This window comes from Akebia trifoliata, chromosome 5 (assembly GCF_017979445.1).
Source record: "Akebia trifoliata isolate Shusen 1 chromosome 5, ASM1797944v1, whole genome shotgun sequence".
Classification (NCBI taxonomy): domain Eukaryota; kingdom Viridiplantae; phylum Streptophyta; class Magnoliopsida; order Ranunculales; family Lardizabalaceae; genus Akebia; species Akebia trifoliata.
In genome coordinates this window covers 3,434,655-3,445,491 of record NC_141379.1, presented here as the reverse complement: position 1 = coordinate 3,445,491, position 10,837 = coordinate 3,434,655, and positions in this window count along the sequence as shown.

Here is a 10,837-nt window from a genome sequence, read left to right as displayed (position 1 = left end):
CCCTATTCTTTAAATCCCAAAAACAATATAAGACTTCTGAAGCATATTATAGAACTTTGGGTAAAAAATTCAAGAGTTTTTCTAAAGGAGTAAGATAAACTTGAAAAGGTTGGATTGAAAATGAGGTTCAATAAATTAAAATATAATTTATCACAGAAGTTGAAGTGCTTTAAGACAACTGTTTTTGAGAAAAAATTAGGTTTTTTTTTTTTTTCCTTACAGATGAAGACAAGGGCATGGAGTTTTATATTCTCATTAATTTGAGATATAAGGATATCTCAAATCTTAATGTCATAAATTCAAAAAATTAGGTCGTGACGCGTGTCAGGTAGAGGAGATGGTTTCTTTGTTTCTTTGAAGTGGAGAGGCCCACTTCTAAGTTTTTTCCAATTATAGATATTGAAGAAGTCAATGTTCACTGCTAGAGGAACTTAAATGCCAAGAAACTAATTTGATCCTCTTCATGGTGCGACAAACCATATTCAAAATATCAGTATTGGAGGGACCTGCCATGGCTGCCACTTGATATGTAAGATTTCTTCTTTTTATGTCACTTTAGTCTCTATATTTGGGTTTAATTTACATTTGAATCTGGATATGGTGACCCAAGAAAGGATATGAAATCCTAACCATTAAAACATAAAATTTATCACTTTTGAACATCTAGAAACTAATTCGATCCCCCTCGATGTGTGACAATCAATATTCAATAATAGTATGGAGACCCACCACACTTTTTTTTTTTTTTTTTTTTGAGATTTCATTTTATATCATTTTTGTTCCTATCTCTAAGTCTTATATTGACTCTGGATCCAATGATTTGTGAAAATATGTATCTCGAGGATATGTCACATTCGCCTAGGAAAATGTCCAATTCCAAACATTGGATTTCTTACACATTTTGTTATTTTAAAGAAAGTATTTTAAAAAATATATATTCTTATATGTTACATTATTATTTTAAATACATTAGTGAATATATTCAAGGATTCTTTTATAATTCAAAATATTTATTAAGAAACTGAAAACCCTTTACTTAGGGAGTTAGGTGGGAGAATATTTTTCTGTCAAGAAGGAAAAATTATTTTCCCCTTAAATCATACAAGAAAAAAATATTTTGCGAACTACGTTTTCATTATATAAAAAATAAAAATAAAAAAATCATTTCCACCCACAATCTTACATATCCTAAATGTTATAATTGTTATTTTAAATATCTTTTATGAGCAGTAAGAGATTGGCAAACATTTAAAAAAAAATATATCATTATCTCATAACCATTTTTTCTAAAAATTAATTTTCCCAAAAAGATGTTGTCTTCAACAGGAGAACGTCCCCTGTTGAAGAGTGTCCTGCTTAGATGAGGTTAACTGCCCTCTACAATAATTAGGCCCAAGCCAGGCCACAAGTAAGAGCTTGTTTTACACCACGATTTTAAGACTCGTTTAGATAATCGACCAGACTTGGTTCGATGATCCAGATTAATTTATCTGGTTAAACTCTAGGAATAATTATTAATTAAACTCAAAATTTTATCATTTGATTAATAATTAGTAGTATAGGAATGAATATTTTATTAAAAATATATTTCTTCAACCTTAATTAGCATCACAACAATTTTGATATTTCGAAAAGAGTCCAGATCTTATGCACTCAGTGTGGAGAATTGAAATTCTCCTCCCACACCTCAATACATACCACGTCTCCTTTTAGGCATTAATTCCTTGGATTGTGGTTTACGTGGGAGGAGGGTTTCATTCCTCCACCCAGGGTGCACACAATCTAGATTTTACCTAAGTCCGGATCTTATACACCCAGGGTGGAGGAATGAAGTTCTCCTCTTACACCCCAATACATGCCACATAAGCCACAATCTTAAAAATTAAAGCCTAAAATATTTCCTTGGGTTATAGTTTACGTGGCATGTAGAGTCCTTATCATATGCACCCGGGGTGGAGGTTTGAAGTCCTCCTCCCATACCTCAACACATGTCACTTAAGTCATAATCTATGGAAAATTTTAAAAAGAGATATATTAGGCATTAATTCATTGGATTGTGGCTTATGTGTCATGACATGTGTTGAGGTATGGGAGGACTTCAATCCTCCATCATGCGTGCATGTGATCTGGGCTCATTGTGGCCTATGTGGTGTGTATTGAGGTGTGGGAGAAGTATTTCAATCCTCCACTAAGGCTTACAATGGGTCGGATAATATCAACTTACTCAAGTTATTTGGGTATGAGTATAGTTTTTTTTAAAACCGTTTTTGGGTAAATTTATTTGTAATTATTTTTACCCGAATATTTTTAGTGTTGGATACTAATATGTGGTTTATCCAATATGAATATCTGTTTATCAAAGTTTAGCATGATAAATTCACAATAAAATATATGTATAACCCAAAATTAAGATTTATCCATCATTTTTACAATGAGGTATGTATATATTCGACTAGGATATCCGCTTGAAAGTTGGGTACAAGTCAGATATGGACATCCTTTTAAAAAGTGGATGAATTGTCGGATAAGGATATCCTTAGCATAAATGGGTAAAAAACTAGATATAGATAACCAGATATAGAGTTGGATAAGGATATCGAAATAACTTCATCCAACCCACACCCGATCCATTGCCAATCCTATCCTCCATCCTAAGTGTACACGATCGGCAAACTTTTTTTGTATCTACAATTGTAGAATGACCAAAACAATTTTACTTTTTGGCAGTGAAAGATACATTACAAAAGATAATACTAGAGTAATATTAAAATGTACATTGTTTGTACATTCTAATGTGGCGGTGCACACATAACCATAGATGATTTTCATCAAGATACATGTGAAAAGAATCTATGGTTATGCGTTCACCACCACATCAGAATGTACAAACCAATGTGCATTTCAATGTTACTCCATCACGACTTAATTACAAATGCATTTTAATTGCGTTTTGGTATCTCGAATATTTACCAAAGCATAAAGGGGAGTCCAATCACTCAAAAATAAATTGAGGGGGTGAGTGGGATGGGAGCATCAGATCGAAGGGGCATATCTCGTGTAGACTAATAGAAAACAACCTAAATACTCTCATTTCAACTTATAATTAAAAAAAAAACATTTTTTTTCCTTAATAAATTATCTTCAGGCACTTTAACAATCTCTATGAAAAACTAATTTTAATCTATTTAACTATATCTCAAACTATCATTTTGAACATTGCCTTAATCTCTTGTATAAAATCTATAAAATCCTAAAATTTTCTGTCTAAGATCTTATTATCTTCTACTTTCAAAAATATTATCTTGTTCCTTAAAGTTAAAGATTAAAGTAGATTAAACTTAAGGTTAAAAAGTGAGATAACAATTTTTACCCAAGAGGTTGAAGATGACTGATTATGGGAAGAAATCAAATTCGAAGATTTATCGTTTCAAGTTAAAAAAGGTAATGAGTTTATTTACATTTGTCTAGTAGACAAGACTTAGATTGAGGGAGCGAGCATGTAGGCATTTTGGTGAATATTTGAGATTGGTTATGTTTTTAAGCTAATGGCATTGCCCCTTAACTTGGGTATTCTATTATCAACTAATGAGAATTGATATAAATGCCACTTTCTTCAACTTTTAACCAAAAATCCTTGAATTTTCTTTTCAAAACCATTCGTCTTCAAGCTCTTTAACCTTACCATTAATTATAGTTTGCCCCTTCTAACCACAATGAGAAGGATGCCAAAGGTAGGGCTAGTGATTGGATTGAAGTTATAACAAATTAGCCCTATGTCCTTTTCAGGGAGAGCTAATGTTTGTTGGGTATTTTGATTTGACATTGCTTCACAACCAAAAAAAAAAAAAAAATGCGAGCTACATCTAAGCCAAGCTTGGAGATGGAAGTTTTTTTTTTGTCTCTCAACAGTGAAGTAAGACCAAGCTCATGAGTTTATTATTCTAGGTTGGAACAAGTTGATAAGATCCCATTTTTTGCGCCCCCATCCCCTTCCTATGTGATGACATGGGGCATAAAAAGAAAAGAGAGGGATGGGGTTTCTCTCGCGTGTCCCGTCTACAAGAAAATCTTGGCTCTGCCACTAGTACAAATCCACTTCCGTTGCCTTCATCTAAGTTCTTATGGGTCTTCCTCTCGTTGTTATGATAAAACCATGAGTTTTTATTTTTATTTTAAACTTAGTTGAGTAGGATTGGAAAGCAATCTATTTTTTTTTTCTTTTATCTTTGTAGATTAGGATATAGTAAGGCAACCATGGACATGCCTGACTTAGAGTTGTGGATAATCTAAGGCACCTTAGCATGATGTACAGCTCCAGTTCGAATGGAATTTGAAATCAAACTTATCCTCAAGAAGATAGATGGGGAGATTCAGGTGAGATCCAATGTATATCCAAATTTTTATTCGCTTGTGGGATCTGAGTTGTTCATGGTAAGAAACTAAAATGATTGTGTAATATGGAACATCTTTTCTTATTTTTGAGAACTTTTGTTGTTATACTAACATTTACTTATAATATAAAAAAACTCATTAAAATATAACATCTCTTTCTTCATGTATTTTGAAATTTCAAGAGAGAAAGCATAAAATTAGTAGAGCAATGAGAAAGAAATAAAGAAAGGCCACGAGAGCATAGTTTTAAAAATTGTCCGAGATGGCATGTTGATTCAATATGACTTGTCCGACATTTTGGAAATATTGTACGGGTTAGTAAAATCCAATAGCGTCAATCGGGTTTTTGTATTTGTAATAAAAATAATTAATTATTTGAATATAAATATATATGGGTTGGGTTCCGTAGAAGAACTTCTAGATAGAGTATTTTGTCCCCTATATGGGCTAAAAGTTTTGAAATGGCCTGATCTTCTGTGAGGATATCATCCTCACAAAAAATCAGTCAATTCCAAAACTTTTGAGTCATATAAGACAAAATGAGTTAGAAGTTTTGGAATGGGCTGATTTTTGGTGAGGATGATCTCTTCCTCCTGTTAAATTCCAGGTTGTTGGTAATTGAACATCGTTCTAGGAAATTCTTTTGGGTACTAACCTATTTGACTTATAAATATTATTTTGTAATAAAAGGGTTTCTCCTTCTAAAGATGGTTTTGTTAAAGCTCCTAGGTTTATCGTTGTTGTCATTGTTTTATAGATAATTCTAAAAACTAATGGTTGTGATCCTGGTATCATGTTGTACCCTGAAGTTTGGATGTTTAGACTCAAAACTTTCATTATTCCTGGGTCTGTTAGGACTACTATGAAATTGGGAAAACTGTCAAAATAGATGGGTCCATCACAAAGACTTGATTCAACTAATCCTAACAAAGAATCTGAGAAATTTAAATGTCTTTTGTCTCTTAAGCATAATAATACTGAGGCTTTTAGGCCTATTCTTGTTAAAGGCGTGATTCCTAATTGTATTAATCATATTTGTAAAAACTTGTGTTTCTGTTGATGTTTTAAAATTGACTCTTTTGAAAATAATTCTATTGTTTGGTGTTCTGTAACTAGATGGATTGTTTGTTCACAAATTTTTATTGTATAATCTGTTTTTGTAAGAAAATTTCCTTTTTTGTATATGTTCTTGATAGGAACCATGGGTATATTCCAATTATGTAGGCTAGATTCTACATCTACTATTGAATTTTCTACCATGTTTAAGACGTCTGGATTTTCTGGATCTGAGCTATATTTTCCAAAGATTAATTTGATCAAAGAATTCATTTTAAACTTATATGTTAGATTTTCCGGACTGTCAACGATTTATTGCCGAAAATCGGCTCAACTGGCCTTAAAAGAGGGATACGCGACTTTTGGTCAGGCGAAAATCTTTCAAATAAGTTTATAAATTTTTTCTTTAATTAAATTTGTCCAAAGAGATATGGCTCTGATACCAATCTACTAAGGATCTTAACTTTTAAACAGATTAAGAGAATCTAAAGCCTACTTTATCTGCTTCAGGTAAAAATTTAAACCAGGGGTTCCTTTCTTTAAATCTTAATTGTGAAATCTTGAAAAATTCTTCTCTTATTTCTGTTAATCTTTGATGGTTTTCCCAATATTCTTCATCTCTAAGCTTATTTTGTCTTGAATAAGATATTTCTTTGAAAATTAAATCAAAAAAATATAATCTAAGTAATTAATATCTTTCATCTATGTTAAAATTATAATGAGACATATCATAACATAAGTAAGAAACTTTAAGTAAAGAGATTACAATAACAAACTTGTATTACAGAAATTGACTAATATTACAAAAGTTGACGTATAGAAAAGTTTGAAAATTACTTAAACAGTTCTTTTCTTTTCTTTACAGGGATGGCTTGTGAACAAAGATGGATTGGATATTGGATGAGAAGAAGGTTCAAAAGTTTTGGAAAGGATTGGAAGCGGTTTTTTGAAGTGGTTTTGGGATTAGGAGAGATTTTAGAAGATTAGGAGGGCTCTGTTGATTATTTTCGGATGCTTCTTCTTGAAGTCTTCCTTTTTTTTTAAAGAAGACGGATTTGAAATGAAATTTTGAAGTCCGAACAGGTCAGGATAGGTGGATTGTAATTTATGGATTGGATCTTTCGAGAAAAGATAAGATAAGTATTACCGCTGGCTTGAATTATTGAAGGCTGTTCTTTTGCTCTTTGGATTGGATAAGTATGGACTGGTTGATTGAAGATAATGAGACAGCTGACTTGATTTATATGGGAATTATCTTCAAAAGAAAAGAACTATAGGGAACTTTCGAGAGAGGGAGAGAGAAAGAGAAAAAGAAAAGACAAAAAACAAAAGAATCTCTAACAGCACATAGACCTGCCTTTGGGTGGTTTCCCACTAAAGATTCTTTTGAGAACATATACAGTATTTTATAATAATTTACAGCATTCTGGATTCTTCTTGACTTGACTTGTTTCTTCTTGACTTGATATCCTTGACTTGATTTAATTCTTCTTGACTTGATTTCCTTGACTTGATTTAAATGTTAGGGTAATGACATGGAGGAAGTATTCCTTCACAATCATCTTCATTTAGAGGGGTGAAATCCTCTAAATTCTTTGGTTCTTCTTCTTCACCAACTTGAGATAGGGCTTCAAGTAGATGTTTGCGCATCTCTGCCTTAGTTGTTGCTCCTGCTAATTTTGACTGGATTTGCAATTTGGATAAAGGAAATTCTGAAGAACTTGGTGCAAAAATTCTTGACTGTTGAGGGTGACTGTGTAGCCATGCAGTAACACCTGTTTTGGTAGCTTTGTCGAAGCGTAAGTTTGCCCACCATTTTACTTTGAATTTTCTTGCTAGAGTAGGAATGTGATGAAATTGTAAAATGGATCCTATGCAATATTCCTAGCAAGAAATCCAGGCTAGGGAAAATTGTGCAAAGAAAATTAATAGGTTTGGAGTCTGAGTGAGATATTCTGGGGTCATGAAATTCTGGATGAAATACTGAAAACCTTTTGGACTGGTGCAGGAAGAATAGCTGGTATTGGTCCATACAGGTTCCACCATTCAACAAACCAGTTTGGAAATTGTATTTTTATTTGGTCATTGAACAAGAAAAATCATGAATGGTTATATTGGTCATTTTGGAAAGTAAAGGTGTTGAACCATGCTTTCTGGTAATCCCAATAATTGTAGTATTGAGGATTGAATGGTTGAGATAATCTTTTCATGGTATTAGGATTTTGTCCCCAAGTGGTTAGAGTGAGAATTTTTAAAATTTGGCATTTGGAATGGGAAATTCTATTGGGATTATTCTTGTCTGGAGTATGAGTTATAAGAGTAGAATCTGAGTCTACTAGTATAAACTTATAAAACTTTTGGGTTTTTGTTGAAATTGATGAGATAAATTGCTTTGGTTTTATGAAAACTGACTGGGCAAAGATTTTTGGACATGATTTTTCTAACTCAGGTTCTACTGTCATAATTGACATTAAGTTAGGTTTGTAAATATACTGTGGTCTTAAAGAGAAAATGGGAGTAGGCTCTGGTTCTGTTTGATTTTGAGAAGAAGAAACTGTTACGGTTTGGGAATAGGATTTTATTGGACTGGTAATGCCTAGGACTTGGAACTTGTTTGAAAGATTACTTGGTGAACCAAATTGTAATGGGTTGACTGGAATTACTTTAAGAAATGGGGGTGCCATAGCATAAGAACTCTTGAACTTGGGTTTTAAAGGATTATCACTCATCTTTTTTACCTTGTAAGAACTCTCTAGTAAAAAAATCTGGTATACAGTTAGCTTCACCTTTTATATATTCTATTTTAAAATAAAAAATAGATAATATAGCTTGCCATCTAGCAAAAATATGTTTTGAAGCAATATTTTTTACATCCTTTCTAAAATAAATTTTGCTGATTTACAATCTATTCTTAATAGAAATTCTTGATTTAATAAATCTTCTTGGAATTTTGAGATACATAAAACAATAGACAAAATTTCCTTTTTGACTGTTGAATATTTTTGTTGTGTGGGGTTCCAGTCACCAGATGTATATCTGATTAATTGTTCTTGATTTTCTTTTTCTTGTTTTAGTATTCCTCCATATCCTAAGTCACTTGCATCAGTTTCAACAATTTTTGATAATTTGGGATCTGGAATGTTTAAATAAGGTATTTCTTGTAATCTTAGTTTTAGTTGTTTAACTGCTTCTATATGTTTGTCTGTCCATTTTGGAGCTTTTTTTCTTAATCTCTGGAACAATGGTTTAACTATTATGTGGAGATTTTGATAGAAATCTTTTATATAATTGAGGCTACCTAGGAATCTTTGTAATTGTTTTTTATCTTTTATTTGATCTGGAAATTTATTTGCAAATTGTAATGATCTATTTATAGGAATTATTGTTCCATTTTTAATATTGTGTCCTAGGAATCTTATTTGAGTCTGGAATAAAATAATTTTTGGGGTTGAAACAACTAAGCCATTAAATTTAATTATTTTTTCATTAAATTCTGGTTCATAAGGAAGACTGATTTCATGTTTTTTCCTATGCTAGAAAGCATTAGGCAAATTAGAGCAAACTTCTTTTTCTAAGTTTTCTTTAAACTTTTGAATTTTCACTTTTAGTCTGGGATCACTTAATTGTTCTTCTATTCTTAAAAAATTCATTTCTTGTTTCAGAAATTTTAACTGTTTTTCTTTTCTGGTTACTAAGTTAATTGTGTTTGTTATTGCTTTATTATTTTTATTATGTCTAATTCCTTTTCTTGAGGTTCTTGTATGAATCTAAATTGTACTTCTTGATCTAACAATTTGCATTTTATACCTGTCGAATCTACTGTGAAAAGTTGTATTAATGCTAAGAACGGTGTTCCTAAAATAACAAACTTTGTTAGGTTTTTTACCAATATAAAATGGGTATTTATACAAATTCCTTGGTTACAAACATGGACATTTGAGAGTTTATATTTTATTTTTAAACTTAATCCATCTGCAGTAGATACTCCTTCTGTAGTTTTCTCAAAATATTTGGTTGGGATTATACCTTCTTGTATACAGTTTAAAAGTTAAGATCCTGAGTAGATTGGTTTTAGAGTCATATCTCTTTGGACAAATTTAATTAAAGAAAAAATTTATAAACTTATTTGAAAGATTTTCGCCTGACCAAAAGTCGCGTATCCCTCTTTTAAGGCCAGTTGAGCCGATTTTCGGGAATAAATCGTTGACAGTCCGGAAAATCTAACATATAAGTTTAAAATGAATTCTTTGATCAAATTAGTCTCTGGAAAATGTAGCTCAGATCCAGAAAACCCAGACGTCTTAAACATTGGGGGGGGGGGGGGAAGACAATTGAGAGAGTGCCATATTATCAAAATAGTTAAATCTAAATTTGAAAGTTTTGTGACCAGCTATTTTCAAAGCCTCTAATCAAGTCCATTTAATTATGTTTTTTTATGTTTATCTTTTCAAATTTGATCTAAATGATGAATGTTAGAGACCTGATGTGTTATTTTATTTCTGACATGGTGATATTTCAACCATTTATTAAGCACTACATGGTACTACAGGAAATAACTACCATCACCTCTCATTTCTTAACACATTGGTGGTTATATTCTTTCATTTATCATATGCCCCTTGACATTTTTATGAATATTAGAGACGTCTCTATGTGTTCGCAAACTAATGACATACCACCCCTTGACGTTTGTCTTTTCTTATAGACTAATGAAAAAGTTTATCTAAATAACATCATGATGAGTTGAACGTCAACAATTCGTCTGAGTCACCTATTTGATACATTGCACATAAGCTTTAAATATCAAAATAATAGAAAAAAAAAAATAATGTGAGTCCAAATATCGAGTGGTGTTAAGTAGGTAACAGTGTAAACGGGAGAGTTGGGGTGCTCAACACCTTTTTCTGAATCACAATTGACCCTTCAAACTCAAATCTCTATCTAATTTAAGTAGCCCACCAATCAAGATAAACTAATTTAAAAATCTCAAATTAAATACCACCACAACCATCATCACTATCATCATCATCAACATCACTATAACCATCATCATCATGTTGTTGTCATCATCATTATTACCATCATCATCTGGTTCATCAGATCGACATATCATAAATTTATACCCAATATGCCATATATGTCAAGAATTTTTAGGAATATGTCATTGCATTTCGTTTGTGACAATTTCAAGCAATAACCCATTTATTGAGAAATCGAAGTTTTTGATTGAAAGTTCGAAAGTGCTTTTGAGAATGATTTGGTTGTCACATCATCTGTGAACTAAAAAAATTGAACTCTTCATATAAAAAATAATTGTAGTATGTGGATATGATTTTGATCAAGATTTGCCAAAATAGAAAAACTATGAGGATACATATTTAAATGATGT